The sequence below is a fragment of the Aethalodelphis obliquidens genome, unplaced genomic scaffold (genome assembly GCF_003676395.1).
Source record: "Aethalodelphis obliquidens isolate GAN/ISIS:26980383/991018 unplaced genomic scaffold, ASM367639v1 scaffold28, whole genome shotgun sequence".
In the NCBI taxonomy this organism is placed as follows: domain Eukaryota; kingdom Metazoa; phylum Chordata; class Mammalia; order Artiodactyla; family Delphinidae; genus Aethalodelphis; species Aethalodelphis obliquidens.
In genome coordinates this window covers 10256558-10271049 of record NW_020837972.1, presented here as the reverse complement: position 1 = coordinate 10271049, position 14492 = coordinate 10256558, and positions in this window count along the sequence as shown.

Sequence of the window (14492 nt, the reverse complement as noted above, 5' to 3'; positions counted from 1 at the left end):
CCGCTGAGCCTGCACACCGGAAGCCTTTCTCAGTAAACGATAAGGTCAAAAAAGAGACAGGCCCGCGCACCGAAAAAAAAAAAAAAAAAAAAAAGCATGTCCACAGCAAGTTTCATAAATCAAAAAAGGGACACTGTCCTCCCATAACAGATGCAGGTTGACCTCTTTGTGCTCCAGACAGTGGTAATAAAGGAGATTTTCAGGGAACTGGTAGGTTTAAGGATGTCATATCCAAAGATTCATGTGGTTTTCTCGTCGTTTAGATGTCAAAAGACACAACACAAATTACTGTATTTCTATAATATGTTTAGTGGATGTTTGCTCTGGACTGGACATGTGATAATTACTGAGGACACAGGGATAGAGGTTGTGTCCTCCTGGACCTTATGGTTTACTGAGAAAAACAGCCCTTAGGTAATCATCTGCGTAAGTAAAGGATTGCAGAGGCGGGGAGAACTATGAAAGCAGCGTTCATGATGTCATAAAGAGATAAGACATGGAGTCCTAACCTGGGTTAGAGGACTGAGTCCTGAGTGATGAATAGGAATTAGCCAGGTGAAAAGTTGGGAGGGAAACATCTCAGGCAGAGGGAACAGTTTGTGCAAATGTGCTGAGGCAGAAACGGTGATGGAGAAATGAGAAAACAGATTCATGAATGGGTAGTAATCACTGAGTCTGCATTCATTCATTTGTTCAACAAGCATGTGTTGGAGTCCCAGCCTGTGTGACAGATAGACACCCTTACTTGCTGAGGACCTACTAATGGTGTTGAGGTCTTCCCCAGTTTGTTCCCACTGCTGCGTATGGCGGACTGGATTTGTGAGCCAGTAGGCTTCTTTGTATAATACCTGGGAGAGGAGTGTTATAGCATTCTTCTGGCTGCCTTGCCCAACACTGAGTACTCAAGTGCGGGACTCAAAATTATGGGGCAGAGGATCACCAGAGCCATCAGAGACTCTGATCATTAGTATTCTTGAGCTCAGAGAGGTTGGAAACACCCATAACATCACACAGCTGATGTGTGGCAGAGCTCAGCATGGAACCTAAGTTTGTCCAAGCCTTAGCTTCCTTGGTTACTAAAAGGAGCTATTTTACCTGCTTCAAAGGACTGTCATGAGGTTTAAATGAGAGAATATCTCTGGAAATGTCCAGTTAAGTACCTAACACAGTACGTGCTCAATAAACAGTTAAAAAGAAAGATTTTGATCCATGAAATGCAAGTTACGTAAAATTTTTTATTCATTGATTTAGCAAATCCATATTTAAAAAATAATAATACAGGGAATTCCCTGGCGGTCCAGTGGTTAGGACATGGAGCTTTCCCTGCCGAGGGCCCAGGTTCAATCCCGGGTCGGGGAACTAGTATCCCACAAGCTGCCTGCCATGGCCCCCAAAAAAGAATAATACATGTTGCTAATGCGGAAATAGGAAATTTCATAAACTCCTGGCTGGAATGAAGATAGATAAACTCTTTGGAGGAGACTAGCAAAACAGATGAAAAGCCTTAAAAAGGTGCCAATCATTTAATTGGACTATTCTGCTTTAAGGAATTGGTCCTAAGGTCATAATCTGAGGTGTGCATAAATATTTATTTTCTGGGATGTTCATCATGTTTTTTTATCATGTTTTTTTAATCATATAAAACTGGAGACAGCCTTATTATACAATATGGAGTTGGGATAAATAATTTAATTTCTGCCCAGACAGTGTAATATCACTTTGCCATTAAAAACCACATTTGTGGGCTTCCCTGGTGGTGTAGTGGTTGGGAGTCCGCCTGCCGATGCAGGGGACACGGGTTCGTGCCCCGGTCTGGGAAGATCCCACATGCCGCGGAGCGGCTGGGCCCGTGAGCCATGGCCGCTGAGCCTGCGCGTCCGGAGCCTGTGCTTCGCAACGGGAGAGGCCACAACAGTGAGAGGCCCATGTACCGCAAAACAAAACAAAACAAAACAAAAAACCACATTTGTGAAGATGATTTGAAAATGTCAAGATCCATTGCGAGTGAAAGAACGGGTTACAAGAAGCATGCCCACCAGCATCTCAGTTTTATTAAATACAACAGCATTCATTCATGCTCAGAGGAAAAAAAACCCCAGGATGTGTAACACAATAATAAGAGTGGTGGGAATTGTGAGCGTTTAAAATTTCTTGTGTATTTGAATATTTTCCATCTTTCTGTGATGAAGATGAATTCTCTTTATAATTAGGAATAGAATTAGTAAAATAAAATCTAGTTTATTTTTTGTTTGTTGACCAAATCTAGTTTGTGAGGAAGGTGAGGCACCGGTGTCTGCTTTGAGGATGAAAGTTTGGAGACTCCATCGGGGGTGATATTGGCCTTGGCAGTGACAGGGCTGGGTACCAGTTGGCCGCCTGCTCAGCGTGGAATGTTCTCCTTCAGAAACAAGGAGGCATCTGGATGTATCTCTGGCTCTGTTTTCTGGGATTGATTTTTGCAGGCTTGGTCCTCTTACTGGGTTAAACTATTGTCCTGGGAAAACTGTCCTTCTCTTGTTAACAAATACACACCCACACATACACCCACCCACACAAACACACAAGCATACACACACACAAGCACACACACACACACATGTATGTTGAATCAGGCAGTTGTAAGAATCTCACCTTTGTTCTCTACCTGACCCGGCTTATAAAATTCACCTTATCACTTAGTGCTTCTGTGACCTTGGGCAAGTCACTTAACCTCTTAGACCCTCCATTTAATCATCTATGAATCAACTACAATAAGGGTACTTACCCAAAAGAGTTGTTCTTGTAAGGATTCAATGAGACATGAGTGTAAAGTGCTGAGCACAGTACCTGGTGTAGAGGAAATACTCAATAACTTTTAGCTAATAAGAGTATTAATTATTATTATCATCATTGTTAGGAGTCCTTCTCCTCCGCCCCTTCTTCCTCCTCTTGCTGGGAAATCTACCCCTATGTTCTTCTATTTTTATAGTAGACTTAAGCCACTAGGGGTTAGGAAGGCATCACCACCACCATCACCACCATCACCATCATCGCCTTCAACAGTAATTAAAACATAGCTTTCCCGAGCAGGCTCCCTATTGAAGACTATCTAAGTAGCTGGCTTTGTAAGTGGTTATCAACCCTGAATCTTCTATGGCAACAAAGAAGGAACAGAAGTTTCTACATCTTAGAAGGCTGACAAGCCAGCACCTTTTCTGACCTCAGAATGCATTCTTATACCTCTTCAAAAAGCAGTCAGGCACGTTAATCCTACCGAAGATACGAATTTAAGAACGCTTGGTCCCTGTTCCTGGAACTGTAAGGGCTGAGGGTGAGAGAGAGCCTGGAGAGTAGATTGAGGGTTATTCCTGACAGAATTTTAATATCAGACTGACACCCCTCTACTGTTGATACTAGTACCAGTGATAGTAAGAGTGGCTTTCATTTATTGACCATATAGTATGTGTCAGTCCCTGTACCAAGCAGCATACCTATATGGTCCCATAACTGGGATTGTAGGGGCCAATCTGATTCCTGTTTTACAGATGAGAAAGCACCTTAGCAGAGACTTCAGGTGACATGTCCAAGGTCACTCTGCTTATGAGTGACCGTTGCATGCTGCCAGAGTCCCTTATGTGATGGTTGGATCCAAGCCACCTCTGCAGGACCTGCAGGAACAGGAGAAGATGGGCAGCTGGAGTGTGCCAGGGCGTGTGTGCCTTCAGATGGCGTGTCCTTGGAGGCTTCAACCTCAGGGAAAGTAAAGGAGGTTTTGTGACTTGGTGGCTTCCTGGTCTCGGATGCCCAGCTAACCCTCTGGTTTGTGAGCAAGTTGTACTCACTTCCCCAAGCCTCAGTCTACAGCTCTGTAAAATGGGGGCAATCAGATCTGCCTCCAGGCTTGGGGTAGGGGCTAAATGAGACAGTTTAATGTGTTTGTAGGAGAGACACACTAGGAGAGACTTCTTTCTGTAACTTTCATCACAGTTTACCCTTCTTCCTTCGTTCACTGCAGGCTTTCTCTCCTGGGGTCAGGAGAGCTTTGTGAGGGCAGGAATATTCCAGTCTCGTCTGATTGTATTTTCGTTGAGAAGGTGTTCGTCGTCTATGTCCTGAGTGAATTAATGAATGACTCAACAGATGTGCATGTCGGAGGACAGCACGTCAAGGACTCTGTGGTGGTGATTCTCGTGCCCGCTTTTGCATCCTCTCTGCCCACCTCAAGTTGCCGATGCAGTGAAGGGGGACAGCTGAGTACACGCTGACAGTGTGCCACCTCAGACATCCCCTGATATCTTCAGCCACAATCAAGGAAGCAGGACAATCGGCCACAAAACCTCAGAGGCATGTGTGGAAAAACATTTATTTTCGCTCATGAACTAAGTGAGCGACTGAGTTGTTCTGTTGAATCAGCTGAGCGGTTCTGTGGATCATGGCCAAGTTCCGCTAGTCTTGCCTGGGCTTGTGTGCCGTGATCAGCCGATGGGTCGGCGGAGGGCAGGTTGGTCTAGGGTGTCCTTGGATGGGTGACTCGGTTCTGCTCCAAAGCCAGGAGCGTGTATGCTGTGCCTTAAGTCAGTTACAGGTCTCCCCTTAATAGTTCTATAGCCGGGCTTCAACCAGAGAGGCAGAACCAGTAAGAGATGTACAGATATGTATTAAGAACCTTATTGAAAGGAATTGGCTCGCGTTTGTGGAAGCTGGTAGGTAAGTCTGAAATCCATAGGGCAGGCCACTAGGAAGGGCAGTGTATTATTCTGCTCAGGCTGCTGTAACTGAGTGGCTTAAATGACAGAAATTTATTTTCTCACGCTTCTGGTGGCTGGGAAGACCAAGAACATGGTGTGCTTTGTATTATAACCCCAGCTCACTACCCGGAGAACCCCATTAAAAAAAATCTTATTTATTTATTTTTAATTGAAGTAGAGTTGGTTTACAATGTTGTGTTCGTTTCAGGTGTACAGCAAAGTGATTCCATATATATAGACTATATATTCTCTCCATATAATCATATATATATATATGTATATTATTTTTCATATTCTTTTCCAGAGGAACCCCATTTTTTTTTAACATCTTTTCTGGAGTATAATTGCTTTGCAGTGGTGTGTTAGTTTCTGCTTTATAACAAAGTGAATCAGTTATACATATACATATGTTCCCATATCTCTTCCCTCTTGCGTCTCCCTCCCTCCCACCCTCCCTATCCCACCCCTCCAGGCGGTCACAAAGCACCGAGGAGCCCCATTTTTACCCTGAGTTTTAGGGTCCTGGAAATGTGAGATATTAATCCTCTACAGACCTTTAGAGAAGAGGAAAGTGAGGCGTTGGTAACTCCAAAGTGGAGGCGGTGACTTGCTGGAGGCCGGGAGGCTCCTTAATGGCAAAGACGGGGCAGCACCCGGAAAAAGCCGCATGTGTTCTGGATTCCCTGTGTGATGAGTATTTGGTATTCTGTGACCTTCCTGCATCCGTCTTCCTTCTTTGGGAGATAGCACCCTGGTTCTTTGGGATGGTTTACATCATTCTCGTTGTGTGTGGGCCCAGCAGATGCTGTCAGGGCCCAGCCCTGTCTCCTGGGCCCGTCCTCCGGGTCACCTGCAGCTTGGGCGAATGGTTCTCAAACACCAGTGACTGTCTGCTTCCTGCCTCGGGGTCTCTTTGCTTGATATCTTTCTCTGGCTTTAGGTATGTGCTTGGCCAGGGAATTGAGTAATGAGGGACCGGAGTACCAACTTGTAAATATCCCAGTTTTCTGTCCCCTTGGCGGGACTCTTTTGAGTATGTTCTGCAGTCTCTTACGGGGTCCCTAGCAGGACTGAGTCCCAGTGGCTCACAGAGGTGACCTGCTCGTTACCACGCCCTTCAATGGTTTCCTTTCCTGCCTTATCTCGCTTCTCACTCCCTCACTCAAATAGACCACTGCACTCAAATCCTGTTTTTAGGGTCTGCTTGGAGAAAACTTACCCTAGGAGAGGAACACTTTAATCCAGAGCTCTCCCTGGCCTTAGACAAGAGGGTGGGAGCCCTTGACCCAAGCAAGGCTTATTGCCTCTCTCTCTCTCTCCTTCTCCCAGAAAGAGAATCTCGAGTGGAGAAATAAACAGACTGAAACTACTAGCGTACACTCAGTTTAGTCCCTAACAAAACTCTTTTTTAGTTCTTTCCACCTTGATCCCCCAGATTGTCCCTTTATTACAATTATGATTTTCCAATATTCCCTTCACCTCTGTTAGTTCCCTTTCAAAGCTGCCACCCACTCTTGTAAAGATTGATCAGGGAACACCCCTCAGAGCACGTCATTCACGTTGATAGTCTAGCCAAATGAGGCCACCTGAAGTTGTGCAGTGCACACCTGCCCAACTGTTCATGGCGGCCCTGTACCACTGATACTTTCAATACATGCTTTTCTTTAATATTGTACCATAGCGGATAAAACCTTGATATGGAAGTAGCCTCCTGTCTTCAGGTAAATGAATGTCTAAACTATGGGCATGAGATAGTTGAAACAGCATTCAGGTATTCTTCAGGCTAAAGTTTGTCTCTAAAACAAGAGTCCAGAGGAGAAAGAACCAGGTATCACAAGGGAAACTGGGGATAGAAGATTTGACTTTGCTTTCCCAATACCAACTGTATTCAGGGAGTGAGCCTTATTTCTGTTACTTTCGTGAAGTTGAAATAACCAGCCCGAAGCCCAGCTGTTGCCAGCAGCCTTTCCCAACTCTGCCTGGTATCTACTTCCTTTCTCTGGAAAAAACATTTGTAGGAAAAGAAGGGGAGACAGAGAGAATGACAGAGAGACAGAGAGACAGACAGAGACAGAGAGAGATAAAGGAACCTGAGAAAAGTTTTTACATTACTCTAATTTCTGAAACATAAAAACTATTCTTTTAGAGTAAATCCTTTTTTTTCCCTGTGGCATTGAGGATAGAGAAATTCCTGGGAAAATAATTTGTCAAGTCGCGACTGATCAAAGATACATATGAAAGGAGCTCACCTTCTTTCCTTCCCAAGGAAAACACCAGCCCCATCTAAGCTCAGAATGAATTGGCAATTCATTTACTGACTGTCAGATAAGTAGCACAATCTCCATCACATCTTTAACTGGGACAGGACCAGAAGGAAGCAATTCTGTGCCCACCGAATGAACAAGCTGGGGGTATGTTAGTGATTAAGGACTCCTGGCCTAGGGGGAGGCAGAGAGATATGACTCAGATTCGAAAATGCACCATAAATCTCTCTCTTTTATTCAAAATGTGTGTTTTATAGTCGTTTCCTGGCCAATTGCTGCCTTGAATAAATATATAACATATCTGGATTTAGCTTTTAGGCCCAGAGCTGGGTTTGTCTTGAGGGCCAAGTATTCTCGATATTTCCAAGAACTTAGCAAAGAGCAAATAATGAAGCTCTCCTTTCTTTCTGACTCACCAGCCACATCCTACATGGAAAATAAAAATGAGAGGTCGGTGCTAATTGGGCAGAGAGAGAGAAAGCAACACCTGGTCAGCTGGGCTAATTTCCTGTATTCTCCAAACAGGCTGCCACCTTACCCTCTCCCCCGACGCTTCTCAGCCAGGTACACCCGCAGTGAAGTGACCAGCTCCGAGCCATTGACAGCATTTCGTTAGATCGACACATACTAACTCAGACGTTTGGTCGAAAACTTTGGTTTGGAGGATTAAGGTTTATAAAAAGGTTTTTAGGAGATTTCCATTTGATTTCGTCCATTCTCTTGTTCCCTCTTGATATCAACTTCAGTTGAGTTTGGCGTTCAAGCCCTAGCGTGCTTTACAGTCCCAATTATTGAGGGTTCATTATATGCTAAGCATTTTATATGATTATCGTGCATAGGGTCCAAACTTGCTATGGAGTGTTTTAGAAGTCAAGGTCAAAAGGGAGACCTACTCAGTTACAAGATTCCCGATATAGCCCTGGGAGGTATGCAGGGACCATTTTTAGTCCCATTTTACAGGTGAACAAATAGAGGCTCAGAGGGGCTGTCACTCGCCCAAGTTTTCATAGCTGGACTAGACAAACACTTCTACTTTCTCCAGCCCCGATGCCAGGCTCTTGCAGTGTACCTACTGCAAAGCCCAAATGGCACAGTCCCTGCCCCTCAAGAGATCTCAGTCGAGTGTGACATGAAATGTCTCATGCCTAGATTCCTGAGAGTTAGCTCAGAGCCTGGCAAGAAGTGGGTGCTTAGACTTCCTGCCAAATTCCCCAATTCCCGACAGCCTGGCTGATCTAACTTGGAGAGAATGTTAATCTTGATATATATGCAGAAGTCGTTGAATACTCTCTTATTTCTCAGAGAAAGCTGCACTCGAGAACGCTCGGTGGTCGGAAGAGACAGTTGAGGGAGGACAGAGCTGAATCTTGTCGAGCCTTCATGCTACAATACCATGTCAGGATCTTGGTGTGCGATGAGGTTCAAAAGGCTGAGAATGGAGGCACGTGGGGGGACTCTACCTGCGACAGCTGAGTCAGACTGCCCGGAATGGAGCCCCACCTCTGCCACTTCTCCACCATGCCAGATCTGGTAAACCTCTTTAATTTCCTGCGCTCTGGCTTCTCTACTTGTAAAATATTGACAAGAGGATTGTTTGTGAATTAAAGCAGTGCAGGCGTAAGGAAGGATCTATTGACACGGCTCTCGGCATAGAACAAACACTCAGAAAACGGCACTGATGACAGGCATTGTCTATCTCCTGCCTATTTCCATCAAGAATCTTTGACTGCAAAAATGCACGCAATCCACAGGTGGCAAATAATAAAATAACGAGGCCAAGAGTGATTAGCATATGTCAGTGAATTCCATTTGGTCGCGTGTGATAGACTGTATTTTCCAAAAGTGGCCACCACAATATTTTTGTCCCACGCTGTCTTCCAGGGCCATGATGCTTCTCCCATCAAGAGATGGAGTCTGGGCTGATTCATTTTGTTGTGCAGTGGAGGCTAACACACATTGTAAGGCAACCATACTCCAATAAAAATTAATTAAAAAAAAAAAAGAGATGGAGTCTGATTCTCCCCTTGACTTTGGACTGGACTTACTTCTGGCAATAGAATGAGATGGTGGTGGGGTAATGTTCCCCAGCACTAAGGACTGAGCTAAACACAGGCCAGGCCCAGGGTAGGTGACAGGTGATGACCCCTTCAGTTGGAAGACCTCCCAAGGCTAGGTCATAAAAGGTGATACAATTTCTGCCTAACTTGCCCCTGCACTGGGACACTCACTCTTGAAACCCAGCTGCCATGCTGTGAGGAAGCCCAAATGAGCTTATCAGGAGACCCCACGAGGAGGAGCCCACGAGGAGAAGCCCACGTGGAGAAGAGCTGACGCCCCAAGCCTACGGCCAGCACCCAGTCCCAGACGTGCGAGCGAAGAGCCTTCAGATCATTCTGCCCTCAGCTCCCAGCATCGCGGTACCGAGAGTGCCCTGTGCCATGCCCTGTCTGAATCACTGACCCACAGGATCCAGGAATGTAAGCAAAGGTTGTTTTACATCACTAAGTTTTAGGATATGTCGCTTCTCAGCCTTCGGAACTGGAACATCCTGTGTAGTTAATAGAAATATATTTGGCACTGAGTTTTCGAGCTGCCAAAACGAGGAGAGAATTATAGTTAGTTACGAGAGCCCTAAGAGTTCATAAAAGACAAATACATCGAGATGTTTGCTAAACACAAGGAGGGAGATGTTCCTTGGGTTCTTAGAAAGATGACGTAGCGCTGTGTAGTTTTGTGATTTTCTTGAGGGTACCATCGCGTTAATGGAGCCCAGTAGCAAATATTACAGGACTGTCTCTCTTGGGTTCCCTGGATGTGCTGCCACCCTAAATCACAGTTTGACGAAATCAAGTGGTACAGGGGCCAAAATGATAAAAATCTGGCTATTAAGGTCTCTGCAGGTCTGGCTTAATGTAGAGGGATATGTTGTAGAGATCAGTAAGCACTTGGGGTCAAGTCTTTATTGTCAGTACCCAGAGCAGAATCTGGTACCAAGGCGATAAAAGTGTTTGTTGAATGAATAGAGAACAAATCCTTCATCCAGAGGCGTTGCAGGAAATACCCTGGTTCAAGAGGTAAGACGTCAGCTTTGGAGCCGAGAGAAATCCACGTTCAAATTCCCCCGACACCTCTGATTAGCGGTGTGGCCCTCGGTGAGTTACTTAATGTCTCTGAGCCTGGCTTCCTTATCTCTGAGACAGGGAGAATCATAGCCCCCATTTCACAGGGCAGTAAGAGCCACAGCTGGTTGTTAAAGGATCGTGGGGCCGGATGGCTGAGGTCCCTTTGAACAGCAGCAAAAAGCCTTTCTCTTCTGCTCACTCTCTCTTTCCTGGATTTCACACTCTCCCCCAGCCACTTGAGAAAGACAAGTTTCAGTTTCAAGTGGTTCCCCTGGGAACGGGGCCCAGGTAGGGAGCCAGTGCTGAGCTAAAAACAGGCCTGGCCTGGGGTGGGGTGACCTTCCCCCTCTGCAAGCTGTGTGTTGCTCTTCGGGGAAGCTGGCCGCCAGGGTGCCCGGTCCTAAATGCCTCACTCACGTCCTCCCCTCCCCCAGCATCGCCTGGTTAGCACTCCTCTCCAGGAGGGGCTGTAAGTACTTTAGACGACGGGCTGATAGTGTCCAGGAGATAGATGGGGCTGCTGCTTATCTTGCTTAAAGAGACACAGCTGGCTGCGTCTGTTGCTTCTCCCCTTCCTCTTCCTCCCCAGCCTGTGAATTTAATTTTCTTACACGCACACGCACACACGCATGCACACACAGGCAAGCACATGCAAGCGCACATGCACACAGCCTCTGGGAATCTTCTTTCTGTTTCTTAGGACCGCTTACCTTGTCTTCCTCCCTCTCGTCCATCCTTTTCATGACCTATAAAACTCAGAGAGCCACCCGGACACAGACCGTGGTCTTCAAAAGCCTGAAAAGTGTAGGCTGGAAATTTGAGGTGGGCACGGGGATGAGAGAAGTATCCGCCCCTCCCCTCAGCAGAACTTCCTTAAAAGAGAAAAGGAGGGGCTTCCCTGGTGGCGCAGTGGTTGAGAGTCCGCCTGCCGATGCAGGGGACACGGGTTCGTGCCCCAGTCCGGGAAGATCCCACATGCCGCAGAGCGGCTGGGCCCGTGAGCCATGGCCGCTGAGCCTGTGCTCCGCAATGGGAGAGGCCACAACAGTGAGAGGCCCGCGTACCGCAAAAAACCCCAAAAAACAATAAAAGAGAAAAGGAGAAGGAAGGAGGGAAGGAGGGAGGAAGGAAGGAGGGAAGGAAGGAGGAAGGAAAGATATACAGAAAATAAAGAAATCGGTTCCTTCTCACCCTTATCTGATAGTCCCTTCTACTCCAGACCTCTAGGCTCATATTCTAGATTCTAGAATTGTGTTCCAAACATGATAGGATTTCGGGGCTGCAGGAGGTATTTGAAGGGAGAGACGCTCAGGGTTCAAGCCCAAATTCTAAGTCCAGACTCACAGAGACAAAGGGGCAGGCTGTTGGCTGGCAGGATATTCCTGGAAATTGTGAATTAGTGCCGGAACTTTAGAGCCATGTGGACTCCAAGAAAAAGTATATATCCTCTGGAACCCTTCCCTTCTGGGTTCTCAGCCAGGGGCGATCTGGCTCCCCAAGGGATATTTAGCAATATCTGGAGACGTTTTTGATCGGCGTGATGTCCTGGTGTCTAGGGGGTGGGGGCCAGGGATGTCGCTCAACATCCTACAGTGCACAGGACAGCATCCCACCCCAACCAAGAATTACCCAGCCCAAATGTCAACCGTGCAGAGGCTGAGAAACCCTGTCCTGGAAAAATACCAGCACAGATGCGTAAGAGAGGATGTACAAAGAAGCGCCCAGAAGGCTTTTTTTTTTTTTTTTAAATCAGCAAAGGGCTTGGAAATAGCTTAAATATGCATGAATAGGGGACCAGCTAAATGAATCAATCTTGACTCTGGCTGCAAGTTAAAATCGCTGGAATTGTAACATTCTGATACCTAGTTCCTGCCTTTACATCTCATTCAATTTGTCTGGGGTGGGGCCCGGGCGTTCATAATATAAAAGACTCCCCCCAACACACACACCTTGGTATTTTAACATGCAGCTAGCGCTGAATAAACTAGGTTCTCTCCACCTTCAGGAGTGCTGTGCAGCAGTGAAAAAGAGTGAGGTTGATGTGTTTGCAGCTCTATGGCAACATTCCCAGACACGTCACTAAATGAAAAAAAAAACCAGTTAGAGAATCGTAGGTTCAACGTGCTGTCCTTCAGAGAAAAACAAAACACAGCAAATCAACACACCCCACTGGAAAAGTCTACATACCAGTAATATATACACATGCAAACTAAGGCTACCTACTGTATGACGTACAGGGTATAACAAGCATCAAATGAGTTTTAGAAAGATACATACATCCTGAAATGCGGTCCGAGGTTACTTCCTGGGAGATGCTGAATGGACCAAGATGAGGTGAGGTCCACGTGACCTGATCTGCAAGGTGAACTTTTTTCAACAAGGAGAACGTATTCATGATTGTGTAAGTAAAACTTCATTAATAATAGGAAATCAGAGGAGAGAATTGGGTTTATAGTCACTTAAGACCATCGAAATCCAGAGAGGTCCAATATTGCCAAGGGCATCGGGCCTTTCTCAGTTGTGGCCTGGGCTTATTTACGTATTTGATATCTGGAGGCAGCGGCTTCTCCCCAGCTCCCCTTCCTCTATCCCCAGCTTTGCAGCTGCCCTGAGCCTCCGCATCTGCCCCAAGCAACGGACAGCTGATTGGAGCAGAGGCTGAGAGCTGCTCATTTTATTAATAAGTCATGTCCAGGGAGCTTAAATTGCTGGATTTCTCTCTCTCTCTCTCTCTCTCTCTCTCTCTCTCTCTCTCTCTCTTCCTAGAAGGCACCTGTCAGCGATCAAAGCTGTTCTGCCTCTCTGGGCAAAGTGGGAAAGATCAGAGGGGGCAGGGGAGGCTGCCCTACCGCAAGGAGTGGAAGAGCTCCACCTGGATTCGAGAAGGAAGAAGGGAAGGGCTTGAAACGGCAGTGGCAGGCAGTGGGGACGACTAGGAATTTCTTGCACACCTGCTAAGCGCCAGGTCCCGTGCAGAGTGATGAAGATTAAAAAAATGAAAAGGCATATAACCATCTCTGCCTTTTGGGAGATGAATAAACATTCATTTTCTCTCTTTAACAAGTATTTGTTGTGCACCTACTATGTGCCAGCCTTTGCTAGGTACTGGGGATCCACATTCCCATTACTCTAATAGCAATACTTACATTACACAATACTTAATACACAATATGCCAGGCACTGTGCTCAGCTTTTAATATATGTTATCATTTAATCTTTAAGACAAACTTATGAAGCAGATTTTATTCTTATCCTTATATACGTGAAGAAAAGGAGGCACAGAGAGGTTAAGGAACTTGCTCAAGTTCACACAGCTGATATGTGGAAGAGCTGTGATTTAAATCCATGTAGCTTGGCTCTTCACTCCATTATGATTTTGGTAAGGAATGTGGACACCATCCCTGGCCCTCTTGGAGCTAAAAGACAAGTGTATGTGTGCTGGGAAGTGGGAAAGTTAGACTCAGATTAACCACCTGGAAAAAAGGTTAATTTACGTCATGGTGTGGGGACCGGAGCAAAGGCTGCTCTGAGGAAGTTTGTTCAGCTGCAATCTGAAAGGTAAGTAGGAGTTAACTAGCAAAATGGGACAATTGTTCTCTAGGCAGAGGGAACAACAGCATGTGCAAAGGTCCTGAGGTGGGACTGAGCTTAATCAATTCTTGGAACAGGAAGAAAAAGTCAGTGCAGCTGGAGTACAGGGGGCCTGGAGGCAGGGTAAGGAATTTGGTCTTTACTCTTCAGAACATGGAGAAACATGGCAGGATTTCCAGCAGGGGAGCTTTATGAAAAGCTCACTCTGGGTCTAGTGAGGAGGGCATGGGGCATTTCAGTACAGTAAATGAGAAGGCGGCTACAGAAGGAGGGGACCCTTCACCCATCGGGGTCTCCTGCTCCTTCCTTTCCAGCTGCCACCTCTGACTCCCCCCCACCCCATTCCCCAAATACTGCTGGAATATCTACACCCACTCAGCACTCAGGTGTTCTGTTTTTGCCCTGTTTACTGATAGGTGCCCACATGTGGCCTCAAATTGTTTCATGCATGGCAGCCTTGTCTCACTGGATACCCACCTTTGAGGCCTCTCAGGCAAACACTGTCATTCCTTGCCTTTTTTTTTTTTTTTTTTACCCTGATCAAGGCAGCAATATGCCCATGGCAATCCCATTCTTTTTTTGCTCAAGTACTAGCTTTCCCAGCTTCCCTTGCAGCAAGAAGTGGCCATGTGATTCAGTCCTGGCCAAAAAATCGTGGAGGAATCCTGTTGGGGGCGCTGCTAGGGAAAAATTTCCTTCTTTTTAAAAGGAAACACTTTGCTGTTGGCCCGTTCCTCTCTGAGTCAGACACTGGAGTGAAGTGTGATGTTTGGTGCTCTGGCAGCTAT